Consider the following 18368-nt stretch of genomic DNA (forward strand, 5'->3'; position numbering starts at 1 on the left):
CCAAATCTGGCCCAAAGCCTGTTTTGTACATACAGTTTTATTGGATAGCAGCCCCACTCATTTGTCTGCATTTGTCTGTGGCTGCTTTTGCATAGCAAGGCCAGAGCTGCGTGGTTACAACAGCAACTGTGTGGATCACAAAGCTGAAAATATTTACCACCTGGCCCTTTTCAGAACAAGTTTGTCAACCCTTGATCTAGATGATCAACAGATGAGAAATCAAGCCCGGATTTGTGATATTAGCAGGTTCCCATGATGGAGGAACAACATTCTAGCATTTCATACCACTGTGATGTCACTGAACGCAGAACTGGGAAGAAGTGCTGAGCAGAACATCATCACACAGTAACCCGACCGCACAGATACGGGAGACGTAAGTGACCAGTAAAATGCACTACGGTAATTTGCAAGTGACAAGTTTCGAGTTTTTATTACCTTTATGTTTCTTAATCATGACTTTCTATGATTTAATTTTTAATGATGGCTGTATTTAGCAACTGGTTCATAAAACCCCTAAAAATTTAATAATTGGCTCTTATGAACCAATACAGGCCAACCGCAGGACACCACTGCCACCTTCCCCAAACTAAAACTCACAGAAATGCTAGTTAAACTGTAACATATAGACTATAACAGGTGATAGAAACAAAAAGAGAATTCAGAGCCGGAGTGGTGAGTGCGCGTGAGATAGGAGAGTGGGCCAAAGGGCCAGGGGAACGCTGGACCCGAATGTCAGCTCAGGATTGCAGGGCTGCCCAGATGGGGGCAGGAGACGTGTCTGGGCATGTGCAAGATATCTGAGACCCGAATTAAACAGGCGCCCTGGAGGGCGGCCCCTATCTGTAAAAAGATTAGAAAAACTGCCCAGCAACCCAGGTAATGGTAAGGAAGTGTGTGTCTGGCTTGAGCAGGTTAAAAAAAAAGTCTCTTAAGGGAAATCAAAATCCCCAGCTTGTGTCCAAGGTGGACTTGAGGTCCAAATTCACACCATCTGTGGGATGAGGGAATTACAAGTCAACAAATTATTACAAAAACTCTTCCCGGACCAGTGAAATCCCAGGGCCAAGGCAGGAACTAACATTTTTTCTCTGACAAACAGGTTCCAAGTTTCAAGTCACAGACTGGGAAAAATGCTTTTTACCAAAGAAGCATTTGACTCCAGGAAAATGAAGAATCCTACGATTCAATAGGAAGGCAAACAATCCAATGGGAAAAGGAGCAACGGATGTGGGTTTAACGATTTGCAGCAGAAGAAATACGGATGGCCATTATAAAAGGGGGAAAATTTCTCCCTCATTGGTAATCAGAGAAACATAGATGAACGTGATGACAACCTAGCATTTCATATCTGTTGAGTTGGCAAAAAATGTAAAAGTTAAAACCAAACTTTTTCAGGGACGTGGGAAGGTCAGAAGCCTCCGCCAGCACTGGTGGGAATGTAAAAGGCACCACCACAGGGGGAGCTATTGTTATCATCCAAACAGCTGGAATGGAAGCCGGAAACTCAATCCGCAGGTGTGGGTAAGTACATTGTGGCAATACTCAGACACTGGAATATGTACCAGATAGAATGAACAAAATAGATGTATTAACATAGATGTATTTGGAATACTAATGTGAAACAAAAAAAGGCGCAAAAGACTTCTTGTACCTAAAAAGGAAGAGAAATACCGTCTAGGATGGGGTATCAATAAATACACTAAACAACAATATATATTTTGAAATTATAAAACCATAGGTGAAGGACACACACCAGTTTCAGGGTCATTACTTCTGGGGAGGAAGGGAAGGAGATGAATTAGATAGCAGGGAAGGACTCCAGTCGTATTTATAGAGATTTCTTTCTTGCAAAAATTATACAAAGGAAATAATGCAGAATGTTAAAATGTGTTCAGTCCTTATGTTTGGCCTGTGGGTATCTGTTACATCATTTTTTGTGTCTTTGTGTGTGCATGTTTGAAAACTTCTTGGAAGCGTGTCTAGGAGGCAGTCATGGCTAAATCTATCCATTTGATAAACTAGGAAATTGGTACTAGAAGACCCTCCAACTCCATCTACTCAGCATCCTTATTTATTTATTTTTATTTTTGCTTTTTTTTAATTGAAGTATAGTCAGTTTACAATATTGCATTAAATTTTTTGGGGGGGGAGGTTAATTAGGTTATTTGTTCATTTATTCTTTTTAATGGAGGTACTGGGGCTTGAACCCAGGACCTCGTGCATGCTAAGCACGTGCTCTACCACTGAGCTATGCCCTCCCCCCTTTATTTTTTTACTGAAGTAGAGTCAGTTACAGTGTGTCAATTTCTGGTGTACAGCACAATGTCCCAGTCATACATATACATACATATATTCATTTTCATATTCTTTTTCATAGGCTATTTATTACAAGATATTGAATAATAGTTTCCTATGCTATGCAGGAGAAATTTGTTTTTTTTAATCTATTTTTATATATAGTGGCTAACATTTGCAAATCTCAAACTCCTAAATTTATCCTTTCCCACCTCCTTCTCCCAGTAACCATAAGATTGTTTACTATGTCTGTGAGTCTGTTTCTGTTTTGTAGATGAGTTCATTAGTGTCCTCTTTTTTTTTTCTTTTTTAGATTCCACATACGTGTGAAATCATATGGTATTTATCTTTCTCTTTCTGGCTTACTTCACAGAATGATGATTTCTAGGTCCATCCATGTTGCTGCAAATGGCATTATTTTATTCTTTTTATGGCTGAGTAGTATTCCACTGTATTAATATACCACAGCTTCTTTATCCAGTCATCTGTCGATGGACATTTAGGTTGCTTCCATGTCTTGGCTATTGTAAGCAGTGCTGCTGTGAACATTGGGGTGTGTGTGTCTTTTCTAATTAGAGTTCCCTCTGATACATGCCCAGTGCCCTTATTTTAGAAGACAGAAAAACCAGTGGGGCTAATGCAATTCTGAAACTGAGAATTATCTGAATATTTTCTGGCATGGATTTTGCCTAGTGTACATGATTACCAAATACTTGCAAAAAAAAAGGGGGGGGGGCGGAAATGCCCTCAAAGAGGGTTCATTTGCTGCCCACAGTTTTATCATCACTTACCCTGAAGGTGTGCAGACTGAGGCTTGTGACTTCAAATCCTTTCCCTGCCCTACTTCTTGCCTCTAGTCCAGGAGTAGTTTTCAAATTAGAGCGCACAGCTGTCATCTGGGACCTTCACAAAGATGCAGTTACTTTGGCTCTGCTGCCACAGACACTGAAGGGGTGGGTGGGGGACAGGCGGGGCTGGGGGCAGCTGGTGATAGGTTATTTTTAATGTGTATTTCAAGACATTGCTGGGCTGGCGGCCTGCAGAACAACAGCTTCAGCCTTCTGGACACTTTTGCTAAATACCTGCCTTGGTTTCCTCTGCTTTGGAAAAAAGAAAAAAAAGAAAAAAAAAAAAAACACCCGAGGTAAAAAGGAGGCCTGGCTTACTGCTGGTGAACATGAGACCTCAGAAACCAGGGCAAGGCTCAGCACCTAGCCTCACGGAAAAAAAAATATTGACCCGTCGCCAGAAAGAAAGTAGATTATATGTCTAGTTAGAAATGGAAGCGGCAAGTTTCCACTGCAAGTGCCAGGGTGGCGGGAGGGTGGTAAGGTAATGCTTGAAAGAAAGGGGAGTCTGCTCCCTTCTCCCCACCCTCGTTCTTGATGGGCGGAGGGAGAGCACAAGGGAGGGCCGAGCTGTTTCATTCACAGCTGCGTGTTGCTGTCTTATCACTTACGCATGTTTGCAAAGTGCTCTCAGCCTCTCTGATAAAAAAAGGGACACAATATTGGCAACATGTTCACTATTACGTGGTAGGAGAGACCCAGCATGAATATGAAGTTGGCCACTGGCACCCCAATGCAGAGCTCACCTGCAGGACAGACAGACAAGGAGGACAGGCGGGTGGTCAGAACTCCAGAATGACATAAACTGAGCCTTATGCAACACAGTGCCCCTCTGCTTTCCAAGCCACACTCCCTCTCCAAAGTCCCAGACACGGTCCGCCCCAGCTGGTGGTCCCGGCTGGTGGCCCTGGTCACCTTGGAGGTTGATGAGTCTTGGGGGAAGCTGTTGAAATGACCCACATGCCCTTTCTTAGCAACTGGGAAGCCAGGACGCAGGCCCAACCCAGGCTCAGCCAGGCCAATCCACCTACTGAAGACCTTGAACCTTGAGTGAGTGAAGCAGAGTCAGGGAAGAGGGGACCATTTTCAGTCAAGGGCCATGATGGCAGCAGAGCCGTGACCGTGTCCAGAGTGTGGTGTGGGCAGAACCTTCTTCACAGTCATGTTTGGGGCGTGATTCTGGCTGAGTTTGGCCTTGGGGCTCCCGTCTTCCCACAGCTTTCATTCCTCCTTGGCTCTCCGCGAGGTACCCAGCATCCTTTCAGTACATTTCTTTTCTACTTGAATCAGCTGAAGTTGGTGTCCTTTGCTCACATCTAAGATCCCCAGCAGATTCAACCAACGGCTTCAGAGAGGGGAAGATTTCCAGGTAAAGGAAACTACCTACTTCAAAAACAATTGCCATAACTCATCCCAGAGATGATGAAGTCAGGAGCTTCAAAGCCTCATCTGTTATTCATGATGAATGCATGTCAGAGACTCTACCCGTGGAAGGACTGGCACAAGCCTTTGACTCAGCATTTCCTCTTCTTGGACTTAACTCCAGAGGCATTCCCACAAGGATGCTGCTAGCTGTCGGGCTGGAGCTACACAGGCTGGTACTATTTTCTGGGACCTGATGGAGGAAATAGGTTGGGCGCAGGGCATGGGAATCGAGGGTAACATTTAGGAAATGTTAAGTTGGAGATGCGCCTGAAATACCTGAGGGAGGTACGAGGCTGGTACTTGGATGAGCGTAAGAGTATGGACATTAGAGATATTTGAATGAAGGAATAGGGAGGGTATAGCTCAAGTAGTAGAGCGCATGCCTAGCACACACAAGGTCTTGGGTTCAATCCAGAGAAGCACCTCCAAAAGTAAGTTAATAAATAAACCTAATTGTCTCCCCCAACCAAAAAGAAAAAAAAAGTGGTAATGAATGAAGGACTAGATTTGGAAGTCATCGGTGAATGGATGGTGTTCAAAGCCATGGATGAAAACACCTGGGAAAAAGAAATGGATGGAGAAGAGTGAGAGGGCACATGTAGAGATCAGGCAGAGGGTGAAGGAGACCAGTCAGAAGTGTCTGGTGGGACAGGAGGAAAATTTGGAGGCTATTGGTTCAGGGAAAACAAGAGATGAGAGTGATTCAAGGAGAGGAAGTGGGCTGCCATGTTTGTTGCACCTGCCAGGATGGTTATATCAGATGAAGTTGGGTTGGACAACATGGAAGCCATCGATGACCTTGATCAGTGGGGCCGTGATGTAGCTAGATGACACAACCTTCAAATAAAATGTAATTTTTAAAGGAAAAAAAAGAGAGAGAGAGAGAGATAATTTGGAAATGGCCATGGAGGGGTGGTGGTTTCAAGGGAAGCAGTGTTAGGGGAGAGGATCAGTCTGGTTCCAGTCAACACAGGGATGCTGGGGACCCTGAAGGGAGGGGCTGGAGGTGTGGAATCTGCCAATCACAGCAGAGCCCATGGTGCGGTGAGGGCGGTGGTGGGTCCATTCTGGGGAGGTGGAGATCGGAGCAGGAACAAGTCAGGGACAACTGCCTGGAGGCTCGGACTTCTCACGGGACCCAGTCTGCAGCCCGGAGTCCCGGGGGCGGGTGGAGGGGGCCGGCTGCGGGGCAGGGGCTCTGCTTCTCGCTCAGCTTGACGGTGGTCCTGGGGGACCGCTCTGGCACGCAGCTGGCTTTACAGCTTTTTAACAGCATCTCCCAAGGGCACAGCTGAAGCATTTGGGCTCCTTTGGCTAAATTCACGTCCAGGTCGTATCTCAAGACTTATATTAATGTATCTCTAACAATCAGAGGTTTGTTGCATCAATTATGATACACGCGTACAATGGAAAGCTTTGCAACCATTAGAAAATATGTGGTTGAAGAATATGGGAAAAATACAATAAATAGTAAAGTGCAAAAAATCAGGTTCCAAAACGTACAATAGGATCCCAGTTTGGCCAAACAGACCAACGCAAGTTTATCTGCCGGCAAGCGCGCGTCTAGGACTAGTCTGCACAAAAACAGTAACAGCATCCTTTGTGGAGCGGAGTGTGCGGATCTTAATTTTCTTCCTGCTTTACTCTATTTTCCCCAAATGACAGTGACAATGTGATGTTTATCACTTTTGTAAGCTGAGGGGAAAAAAGAAAGAAAATAATTTCTAATAGCAACGTCAGGTGTTTTTTTTCTCTTCCTTTCTCTGAGGAGACTATTTAAAGGCATTTCTGAGCTTCTTTCAGCTCACGATGGATGCTACACTGCTTCCCGGCACAACTCAGGCCCTCTGATCCTCCTGCACACGTCAGGTGCTCCTTGAACTTGATGCTGTGCTATCGCTCCAGCTCCAAATCAGAGGATCTGGAGTTTGAATGAGCGGAGTGTTCTGGCTCTACGGACCTTTTCTACAATGTCCCGGGTGAGTGGCTTCCACGTGTGCAGCTGATTATGTTTTCTTCTAAAACCTGCTCCCTCCATCCGGTACCTTTAAGGGAGTCCAGGACCCTCCGCCTTCACTCCTCTGAGGGTAACCCTGGCTGCTTGCGGGATGGGGCAGTGACCCTCCCAGGCCCCTCCCTGCTCCCAGCCTGGTTCCCACTTCTCTCTAGCTCCCCCCATCCCCTCCTGGCCCTTGGCCTCAGATGCCCTTTCTGGCACTGCTCCTGCCAGAATGAACTCTTCTTGGGTTTAGATTTAGCCTCTGGATCCTCTGCTCCATCCCTCCCCAACAAGATACTCTCACCTCTCTTGGACCCCTGGGGACAACCCCTCTGTCTCCTCTCTGCTTGGGTCTTTGAAGTCAAGGAGGGGAGGAGGGAAGATTTGGACAGACCTCTTTCTGTGTGTCTCCAGGGATCTGCCTTTGGCTCAAACTGGCCCATCTGTTAAGAATTTGTTTTATCCTAATTCAGTTTCAAGCTACTTACAAAGATGATTTGCATTCAGTCTCTGCCCTCTTTAAAGACACTGGTGAGCATGTTGAATGGGCTCAGGACAGAGCCCAAGTGCAGGACTCCAGAAACCCCCATAGGCTTGATGCTCGCAGAACCTAGTAACCGAACCTAACATCGGGGACTTAGCCTGCTTTTCTTGTGTTGGACAAGGCCAAGGTCAAGGGCCTTGCTGAATTCCCAGCAGAAGAATCTCAGCTCCTCCACAAGCCATGGTTCTTCCTCAACCTCTCCGTTGCTGGTTGACTTAGAGCTTCGCCCTGCCAATCTGTAAAATGAGGCAAGTCTGGTCTCAGGCTGTTGGGAGTGGATGTATGTGAAAGTACTTTGTGGCCCATAATTCATGAGTGTCACCCATGGTGGTGGTTGACGGTTGAAACCCTACCAAGACAAAGCTGAGAGGCCGGCAGGACTTGTTTTTGGTGATGTGGGCCCCTCCCAATGATCACGACTTCTAATGCTCACAAGTCATCCATTGAATAATCTGTTTTAGAACATTGCTAGGATTTTTTTATTTTTTTAAATCAAACTCAAGGATCTACGGCTCCTGAAAGGAATCCTGCAGCTTGGAGTAAACCTGCAGGCCCTGGTGTGTCACTGACACAGGAATAGGACCCAGGTTGTGTACCAGACTCCTTTAAAACAGCCAGAAAAAGATAAACAACCCAGTAGAGCACTGGCCAAGGGCACGGATAAGTAACTGAGAGGAAACTCGGGTACCAAAGATACTCCACCTCGTTTGCCAGCAAGGAAATACAAATTAAAATCATGATGAGAAGTCATTTCTCACTCTTTTTTTTTTTGTTCTTGTGGTTGTTTTTGGGGGGGAGTAGGGGGAGGTAATTAGGTTTATTTATTCAATTTATTTAATGGAGGTCCTGGGGATTGAACCCAGGACTCGTGCGTGCTGAGCACGCGCTCTACCACTGAGCTCTACCCTCCCCCCATTTCTTACTCTTTAAATCAGGAAATATTCCTGATAGTCTGACCATTCCAAGTGCTGGGAGGACACAGAGGACTGGAATTTTGAGTGCTGTGGTGAGGTGGGAATTGGGTGGCTCTGGGGAGCAACTGGCAATGTCTAGTTAAGCTGGAGGTGTGCAGGCTCACCTCTCGCACCCAGCAAGACAGCACCTCAGTGTAGACTCAAGGTCAATTCTTGCCCACCCGCCCAAGGAGACATGGCCCCTAGTGTTCACAGCAGCACTGTTTATTAGGAGAAAAAGCACAAACAACTTAGATATTTGATAAGGAAATGGATTTAAGAATCGTGGTATATTTATGCAGTGGAATTCTATTCTACAATGAAAATGAATGAACATGAGAGGGCGTGTAAGGAAGGCATCTATGTTACTAGGGTAACGTTCTGCCTATCTTTTTTAAGCCAAGGGATGGTTATACAAATGCGATCACTTTGTAAAAAATTCCTTGAGCTGTACCTTTAAGACTTGTCAATCTTCCTGAATGGTTGTTACGCTTCAATAAAAAGGTGAACCAAAAATGAACAAACGTGCACCACACGCACCTGCACAGGTTATCTAAAACTCAGGGTTAAAGAGACAGATCTTGCTGAAGCCTACATAAAGTAGACTATCACTTACAAAAAGTCTAAAAGCTTGCCAGATAATGGGGTAAGTTGTTTACACACACAGGGGTGGCAGAAGTGTATAAACACTTGCAGTACGGAGGCACAAGGAACGGGTTTAGAGGGGCACAGGCAAAAACATATCCATAAACCTTTATTCCTAAAGCTGTGGTGGGTACACAAGTATATTATTGTAGCATTATTTATATTTTTGTATAAATAAAATATTTTATTTAAAACTTTGTAATAGGGGGAGGATATAGTTCAGTGGTGGAGCATGTTCTTAGCATGCACAAGGTCCTGGGTTCAATCCCCGGTACCTCTATTAAAAAAATAATAATAAATACATAAAAAGCTTAATTACTCCCCCCACCATCCCACAAAACAAAAATTCAGCGTGGTAAAGGAACTTCAAAATACGTTCGGTGATCTCACTGGTATGTGGAATCTAATAACAAAAAAAACTTTGTAAAAAAAATCAGGACACATTATGTCTGTCTCCAGTTCTCCAGTTTTCTGGTTCACTGCTTTTTTCCACGATTCCCACAGGTGGTCTCAGAAGCCTGGAGTTCTGTCTGCATGTTTTTCTCGGGCTGAGGGGAAGTAGCGGTGAAAACTCAGGAATCAGACTGCCTGCACTCAAATCCCAACTCCGCCATTTGCTGGCTGTGTGACTTTGGGCAAGTGATTTAACCTCTCTGTGCCACAGTTTATGCATCTATAAAATGGGGGTGATAACAACACCTCGGACAGGGCTGTTGGTAGGATTAACTGAGTTCAAACCTGTAGAACTGCCTAGCAGACAGTCTGCACTGTGTTATTTACTCTGATGAACCTGCCAGGCTGAAGTTGGCTCACCTTCCTTCACTCTCATCGTCCACCCTCTCTGGCCCTCCTCCTAGCCAAATAAAAAAGCAGAGCATTCCCACATTCTGACTGTTCACTTCTCGGTCGAAAGGCCCGTTCCTCCTCCTCTGCCTTCTTGATCTGCCCTTCACCCTAAAACCCTACTGCTGTCGCCTTGAGCCATCTTCTCGAGCATGAGCACATTCTGGACCTGCCTTCCCGACCTTCTGCTTCAGAGGCCATTCATTGTTTTGTTGGGGCCACTTGGTGTCTTAAAATATTTGAAACAGTCACCTGCATTTCTCAATCAGGGGAGTTCCCCTTAAAGTCAGGATCCTCAGCTTCTGTTGAGAAATTGGACCATCTGGCAACATTAGGCCCACACCCCCGTGTGGCAGCCACTGACCTGGGCAGAGGGACAGCCCAGGTGAGCTCCACAGCCCTCCCGACTGCCTCACGCAGGTGCCACCCGCAGAGGACAGGAGACAGGTGTCCGCTGTGCAGAGGCGCCTGGCCAGGGCGCCAGGGGCACTGAAACATACCCAGGTTCTGCTTGACAGGCTGTGGCCCTGAAGTGTGGGTACATCTCCCCGAAGACAGGCCCCAGTTTCCTTAGTGACGTCTGGGCTTGAGATGGCCCTGTTCTGTCCCCTGGCTTGCTCTGGGCAGCTGAGTTAGCAAGAGCCCCTTCAGCTGGGGGGCCCATGCCCTCCTCAGTACCGTTCTGTTCTGAGCGCCTCCTTTAAAGTGTATCTCCCCTTGAGTCCGTGTGAGAAAGCACCTGAGAGTGACTCGTTAGAGGAGAAAATATTTCACTGAAGTTAAAGCGCTCATCTGAGATTCCCTGGAGACATGAATTATCTGTGACGAGTAGAGGTCAGCACGTCTATGACACCTGTGCCGTCACTTTTGCCTCCAGCATCTGGACTCATCACTCCCAGATCAGCTCCCCCCAACCCCAGTGCCTGGAGGAAGGGGTGGCTGTGGGAGGTAGGGAACAGAGTGGGTGGGAGCAAGAGGCCAGTGCCTCAGTGTCCCTTGTGAGGATGGCAGGGCTGAAATGTTTGGAGCCTCTGGAATTTCTTCATAATTGCGTATGTCTGACCCTCATCTGGCTTTCTTGGTGATTTGCCAATAACAAGCCTCAACCCCAAGGGAATAAATGCAGATTTGTGGGAGCAACAAGACAAAAGTTGAGCTTTAATACCATCTACTCAGCAGGTGATGTGAGGGAGAGGGGAAACCAAAGGGATGGTGGGTCTAGCTTTGGCAGCTGATGAGGAAGGGAAGCTGACCATATCCTAGGCCTCCTGACAGCAGTTTAGGATAAAATCCTAAATAGCAGTGGTCTCATGTAAGGAAGACCAAAGACAGGCAGTTTATGCCTAGGCGGAGGCTTCAGGGATCCGGATTTCTCTCTTGCTCCACTACCCTCAATATGAGGCCTCACCTCATTGCTTCAAGATGGCTGCATGGGCTCCAGTCATTATGTCAGAATTTTACCCATCCAGAAAGAGAAGAAAGAGAAGGGCTCGCCCCACACTTTAAGGTTGCATCTTAAAAGTCTCACACATTTCCACCTACATCCCACTGGCCAGCACATAGTTCCCTGGCCCTACCTAGCTGGAAGAAAGGTGAGAAAGTTTGGTCTTTATCTGAGCAACCTTGTGCCCAGATACAACCATGGTCTCTATGGGGAAGCAAGAGGGGAGAACAAAGAGTATGAAAATGAATATATGTATGTTCATGTTTGACTGAAGCATATGCTGTACACCAGAAACTGACACAACACTGTAAATTGATCATACTTCAATTTAATATATACATATATATTTAAAAAAAAAACAGGGGGAGAACAGATCCTGGGGGCCTGGGTGTGAGAGGACGACCATGGGGGCAGAACCAGCAGGAGGCCAGCAGGCTTTTAGAGACACCGTCTCTTTCTCTAACAATAGGTTCCTTCTCTGCGTGGAATTTTATTTCTGAGAAGCTCCCCCCCCCCTTTTTTTTTTTTGACTAGTTTCTTTTTCAGATTCTCAGATCTTGAAATCTGCCCTTCTAAAGTCAATCATCTCTAACCAAAATGTCAAACATCCTGCAGAGCCCCCCACGAGGGCTGTTCTGTTACTTATTCTAAGACAATGCTTGGGATACACGTGGAATCAAGTCCCCACCCCCCCAGCCCACCCTGCCAGAGTCACCAAGGCTTCCCCCCCGTGGCCCAAATGAGATGCCGACCAGAGCCCCCTCCACCACCTCTACGAGCCCTGTTACCAAGCCTGCAGTGCCCAGATGAGAACTGCTTTAACTGGGACGTTGTACACGCTGGAGGAAAGGAGGATATTGGGACGTGATCTGCAAGCAGTTTGAGGTGGCAGACACACTTAAGTCCCTTTTTCAAGTTTCAGGTTTAGTGTTTTGGGAAACTTTCTCTCAAAGAAAGAACCGCAAGCCCAGCTGTCAGATTTCTGCCCAGGACTGACTGAATACACACTCATGAGTGGCCAGCAGGCCGGGGCGGGGGCGGCACGGCAGATGGAGGGGAGCAGGGGACACTTTAACTGTCGCATGTTTTTGCCTCGATATGGAGAAAGCCTGCAGCACAGGTCCCTTGCCTGTTGTTTCAGGAAAAAAATTAAAGGGAAAAAGTGAAATACAAAAAGCTATTTTTAAATAACTTTAAAGCCTGTGTCATCAATTCGTCGAGTTACCTGACATGCCTTACTGTGCTGTTTTGGTTCCAGAAGAGGAGGAGGTTGTATGCAGAGCACAGGCTGCTCTGTGCTGGTAATTATGTGGTTGCCCTCATGTGTATGCTTGTCTCGTGTCGCGGTGTCGTACAGTCCCAGCTACACAGTAAGTGGACAGTGGCCGCAGCTCATGCGGGTTTCGTCTCCGTCATAGTGCTTGCTGGGATCACGCGTGTCCGCCTTCCTCAGAGCTGCCTTAGATACATCAACTCTGCGTGTTTGCGCATGTCCCACTTCGTTTCCTTGCTTGTTTTCCCTGCTCCTGGTGTACTCAGAGAAATTTCTAATAATCTTCCCCCTCTCCAGGTGCATAAATAAAATTGTACAAACTGCGTGTCACATGATGGGAACTGAACAGATGAGGTACAGTTTAGAATCAGTTCATGTTGCTTTCACAGCTGGAGTTTGTTTAGACCTTATATTGAAGTATAAGACTCTCAAAGCAATGCCTCCGAACGTGGCCAGGACACAATTCATTCTCCCTGTGACAGTGTGAGAGCTGATGTATTTTTTTGATGCCAGTGAAATGGAATTGGGCATCCATTTCCAGACCTGCCATGATTTCAATCTTCCGAAAGACACCAACTCTGCAGCCTGTGTCCTTCAACATACGCAGCCACCCCTTGGCCCAGCTGGAAGGTCTAATAATCTTTAAAATTTCTCCTCTAGGCAATCTCTCATGGCTTTCTTCTCTGCTCTGAGAATTAGATGCAGGCAGTTTTGACTTGCAGATTCTAACTCAGCAGCTGGATACCGTGAGCTAAGGGTCTTATGTTCCTTCACCTTTCTCTCTGAAGGCTCCTTTAGGAGAATAACTTTATCCTTTAAAAATGCAAAATTTCTCATTTTGAAAGCCCCAATCTCAAAATTGTCTTTTCTCATGATTATCTTATCCAAATTTTGTTGGAATTGCATTAAAATAAACACACTTGAACACATGCACACTGTATTGATATGTGATCTTAAAGTTTTTCTTCAATGATTTTACATTTTTTTCTACTTCCTGCAAAGAAATGTACTATGGCACGAAAATATTTCATCATCAGTTAGGTTTCTGAAAAACATGTCTTGTCCAGATCCTCAGCTATATGCTTTAATGTTACTATTTGTAACTGAAACAGAAATTAAATTGATGCTTCCAAAATCAACCTTCCAGTTTCAAAGGTCGGCTCATCTAAACTCAGTCTCAGAGTTTACAGGTGGGAAACCCCTGTGAATTGGGACTGTAATGGCTCAAAACAGCCCACGTGAGACATCGCATGATATTTAGAAGAAGCTCCCAAGACAGTGGTGAGCAGAAACACTCATTCCAAACTAGTTCTTTTCTACAAACAGAGGCCACGTCCAGCCTCCCGGGCAGAGGGCTAAACTTCGGGGTCAGACACCCAGTCAGTTGGTGATAAACCAGGTAAGCTTGCTAAGTTGGTCTGTGGAACATGTTTTAATTTTAGCTGCTCCACATCAACGCACAGGAGAATTTTAAAAGAAAGTCATCTTTTAGAATGGAAGATGGTTAAAACAAAACCACCAGGATTTCTTTCGCCTACTTGAGGCAGTGATCTGCATGGGCACCCACTCTAAGCTCTCCTGGGCGGAGGCATCCGCACAGCGCAGACTCAGGTGCAGGGGGCACTGGGCCTCAGTGCTGCTTCTGCGTCTCCTTCAGCAAAAGTCTCCTGGGACTCAGTGTTGCCAAGAACCAGCCCTCAGGGCCCTGTGTCATCTCTCTGCTACCAGTAGAGACTTGTGTCTGAGACCATCATGTTCCGGAAGGAAGAGATACTCATCTAGAAAGAGTTATCTCCCCTCTCCATGTTGAATTTAACTGAAATAGGGAGCAAAATTCACAGAGCAATTTTATGCAAACAGAAAAGCCGAGTTACTCGAGGCAGACGCTGGAGCGGATGTTTCTGGAAGCCATCTCCCCCTGCCTCCCTTTATAGACCATGACATTCCTTGTTTCTCACCTCTTCCTGCCACTGTGTAAGGTCAGGTTTTTCCCATCGGCTGCCCAGTGCACTGTACGAACCTTCCAACTCCTCAGACTCCATCCAGCCTCCACACCACTGCCACCCCCACCAGCTGTTTTTAAAACGGTGTTTGCCAGGTCAGAGACTCCCAGCAACTGGCGGCGGTTCTGTGGCCTTCAGAATAAAGTGTAAGTCCTCTCTCAGAGCCTCCCTACCCTGGGACCTGCCTCCTCCTCTGAGCCTCCTCTCCAGGGCTTCCTACGCAATCTTTGCCCCAGCCTTCCAGAATCAGCCCCACATCCATCTTGCTGTTCTGTGCCTTTGCATGAGTTCTCCTGCCAGGTGTGGCCCCCTGTCCCCCCTCCTCTTCCTTCATTGTCAGTCTCTTGGCCTCACACTAAGTTCCTAGGAGTCAACTAGGAAGCCCTCCCTCACTTCTCAGCGCCCTATCTGGGCTCCCTCTGTGTCTTCGGTATGTCTCTTTGTCTCTTCCAGAAAGTTTATCTCATTGTGTGCTAACCGGGGGCTTCTGTATCACGTGAGAACCAGTAGAATCCAGACTATGAGATCCCTGTAGGCTGGGCTGGGCATAAATTATATATTCAATAAACACTACCTGATTCAGTGAGTAGCTCCATGGTCATGCAGAAGCAGAGGGCAGGCACCGTGGCTGTGAGGTCTACTGCAAAACCCAGCCTTCGTCCTTGTGTCCTTCTCAACCAGTCTCTCACTTGGCTGTCTGTTTCTACCTTCCCTTCCTGACTCTCCATAGGCACCAGCATCGTGGGCAGGCCCTTGAGAACATACTGAAGGTGGGGGAGGGGAGAAATATTCTAGAAAGGTGCACTTGTCTGTTTGTCCATTTCCTTCTAAGTTTTCAGCATCTGCAATCATACTGGGTATAGGCGTAAACCATAACAAGAATTGGAGCAGAATAGGGAGAGGGGTTGGGGAAGGAGAGGGAAAAAACCCTGTTTTTTGGGGGTAGAACCAGTGGAAATAAAGTCCCATAAAATGAGGTTGTAAAGAACCTCTTCAGATTGAGGGAGGTACCACTGAATATGTAAATGACAGAAAAATGTCAAATTCTTATGCACGTAGAAGCCATTGGCCATGTGTATTCTCCTTTGCTTCCTCAGATCCATTTTCTGTGCTGTTGCCGCTTGCCCTGGGAGGCTGGCATCTCGGGGCTACATCCCTCGGGCTCCCTGCTCCAGGCTCCGATTTGGGTCGGGTTGGCAGGAGACACCATCGGTAGATGAGAGAGGAGGAGGAGGAGGAGGAGGAGGTGGAGACACCTCCCTTCCTTTCTCCCTTCTATCTGCTTGGCTCCTGGCAGAGTTCACTTGTCCTGTTTTCTTTCTTTCTTTCTTTCTTTCTTTCTTTCTTTCTTTCTTTCTTTCTTTCTTTCTTTCTTTCTTCCTTCCTTCCTTCCTTCCTTCCTTCCTTCCTTCCTTCCTTCCTTTCTTTCTTTCTTTCTTTCTTTCTTTCTTTCTTTCTTTCTTTCTTTCTTTCTTTCTTTCTTTCTTTCTTTCTTTCTTTCTTCTTTCCTTTTCTTTCTTTCTTCTTTCTTTTTCTTTCTTTTTAAATGGAGGCACTGGGGATTGAAACCAAGACCTTGTATACTCTAAGCACACACGCTACCACTGAGCTAGACCCTCCCCTAACTTGTCCTATTTTCAACAGAACTGGCAGATCAGTCACAGAAAGGATGAAGCCTTCTACACTTATTTCACGAACATGGTATCTGCAGCGGTAAGGGAGTGGGCTTTGTAAATGTCACCGCTCCAGGAACAGAGAAGCCAAAGTGATGGCGGCTGGTCTTTGGGCCACAGTGGACACTGTAAAATGAAACTTTCTGAGTTCACTTTCCTATGTCTCTTCTGAGATAAGGACCACCCCTGCTCACGAGCTCCGTGCTCAGGGAACTTCACTCATCTAACGAATATCGATAGAGCACCCAGGACCTTTAATCTGTGGTAATGAATTTGCCCCACGGAAGCAGCTAAAGGTCACTCCCATTGACCGAAGTCCAATATTCTGTCTGAAAGCCAAATATCTGTAGCTGCCTTCTTCCATGGTCTTTGAGATTCTTCATTTTCCTACTTTCAGGTCAAATAAGTGTTATCCAGTGTAGGGACCACAGATAAATTGCTGTAAGAGAAAGTGTTCCGGAACTGTGCTAAGCACTTCCACATGCCTTGGCTAATGTCATCTTAAAAACCCTGGAGGTAGTGAGCCTGATTTCCTTCACTTAGATAAGAAAGCTGATTACTGAGAAGTTACAGAACTTGCCCAAGGTTACACTAGTTCCTGACTGCCAAGGCCGGATTCAGACACAGAGACGCCAGAATGCTTGTTCTTAACCACCACACTCTACTACCGTGAGAACTCCGACAAGCCCGTCATCCTCTCTAAGCCTGCATTTCCTCCAGTGAGAGTAAAGAGGCAAGATTAAATCATTTAAAAAGTGCCTCTTGCTCCAAAAGCTGTTCTCCCGAGGAAGCTGCTTTACCTCTAGCAACCACCAGGTGGCGCACAGCAGACCATCCGATCTGGTTGCCAGGGCTTCGGGGCCAAGACCTGCTTGCCCCCTGAACCGTCTCTGACTGTGGCGTGGGAATGGAGTGGAAACTTGTTCCCAGGAGGAATCACTGCAAAGTCACACAACGCCCATGTAGCAGAGCCAAGAGTTTAAGCAGTTGATCTGACTCCTCTGGGCATATTTCCATCAGCTGCACCACCCCTGCTCTTAGAGGACAGGTAAGACAGGAGACCGGGGGGCTCAAGCCTCCAGTTCTTGTTACTGCTTTGGAGGCACCTTTATGTTTCCTGCGAACTGTATGTCAGAATCAGCACTCAGGAAGTAGACGGTTACCATACCAAGATGGATGCTCTCCATCAATAAAAGAGAATTGCTGAATAGCACACTCAAACCCACTCTCTGAAATCCCTGTGAAGCCTCTGTCCAGGATACCAATTTGTAAGTGTGAACATAAAATGGACTGTGCTTGTGAAAGATGGAGGCATGATTTGTGACAGAAGCCCAGCCAGGAACTTGCTGCCCACGGAAACGGGTTGCAAGTCTGCAAATAGCATCTTCTAAGTGACAGAAGCGTGGATGGTCTGACCACGCTCTTCTCTGACAACCCCAGGCACTGGTAAGTTACTGGAATTGTCCTTGTTGGGTTGACTCTTCCTTTCTGGTGGAGTCAATGGCAAGCTGGCCGGTCTGACCATCTTCTGCTTTGTCTCCACGCTCTGAGATAAACCCTGGAGGACAGACATGGGGCATGGGTGCCTAGGGACCTGGAAAATGAAAGGGAAAGACGGAGACAAGGATTCTTCCTTCTTGATGCACTGCTTAAGGTTCCTGGGTGTGCACGTGTGCTACATCACAAAACTTGCAGGGACAGCCAGATAGCAAACATTTCCAAGGAGAGAACACGTAGTTCAGGGAGGTAAACAGGGTCTTCATGAAGGGACAGGATCCCAAGTCCCAAAGTCATAATTGATTACTCCTCCCCCTACCGTGCATCCCCTCTCCAGATTCTGGAAGCATCTGTGGGAGATCTAGTAACTCAGAAAAGTTAGGCCAGTTATCCTGGCTAACTGGGATTTTTGGGAAAAGCGTAAAAATATCTGCTAAAGAAAAAAAAATTATGAAGTTCACTTATGCTCATTTAGAACTGAGTTTTCCTACTTGGATTCCTGTTTCCTCCTCCCACTGGAAAAGAAAAAAATCATTTCTGTCTCCAAAAAGATAATTAAAAAAAATTAAACTGATGATTTATTTGGGAAGTCAGTGTGGTTTGTAAAGACGGTCCCACAAGAACAGAGTTTACTTCCCCCTCTAGCCAGGTCACCCAAACACCCCAAGAGCGAGAAATCAGCTATGAATCCAGCATCAACATGCTTGGTGGGAGCAATTAACACTGAGTCAGGTCCAAATACATGTTGGGAACTGATACGACTTTAATCTTTGCATCCACTGGGTGAAGAAACTGCACTTATGTTCGCCCTGGGTCACTGTCTAGGACTGCCCCCATGTACGAGCTGGGAGTGTTGTCAGGCTGAACCAATAAAATCATACTTGGGGCTCCTTTGGTCCCACCATCATCCCTGGCATAGTCTGTGC

The 18368-nt window shown here is 46.4% G+C and overlaps 1 long non-coding RNA gene and 1 pseudogene across 3 annotated transcripts; one reads left to right on the plus strand and one right to left on the minus strand.

Annotated features, from left to right (window-relative positions):
* The first annotated feature begins 230 nt into the window (after window positions 1–230).
* LOC116283344 (uncharacterized) lies at window positions 231–18016 on the plus strand. 3 transcript variants are annotated; one of them, XR_012079533.1, is made up of 6 exons: window positions 231–373; window positions 1100–1299; window positions 1396–1521; window positions 4362–4741; window positions 6340–6547; window positions 6982–7861. It is a non-coding gene; the product is annotated as an uncharacterized lncRNA (long non-coding RNA). The 3 variants fall into 3 exon arrangements; XR_012079534.1 differs by having other exon boundaries at window positions 348–399; XR_012079535.1 differs by lacking the exons at window positions 4362–4741; window positions 6340–6547; window positions 6982–7861 and adding an exon at window positions 15917–18016 and having other exon boundaries at window positions 236–373.
* LOC116283338 (ATP synthase membrane subunit K, mitochondrial pseudogene) lies at window positions 12642–12819 on the minus strand (annotated as a pseudogene).
* Window positions 18017–18368: the final 352 nt, after the last annotated feature.

Source organism: Vicugna pacos, chromosome 2 (assembly GCF_048564905.1).
Source record: "Vicugna pacos chromosome 2, VicPac4, whole genome shotgun sequence".
In the NCBI taxonomy this organism is placed as follows: domain Eukaryota; kingdom Metazoa; phylum Chordata; class Mammalia; order Artiodactyla; family Camelidae; genus Vicugna; species Vicugna pacos.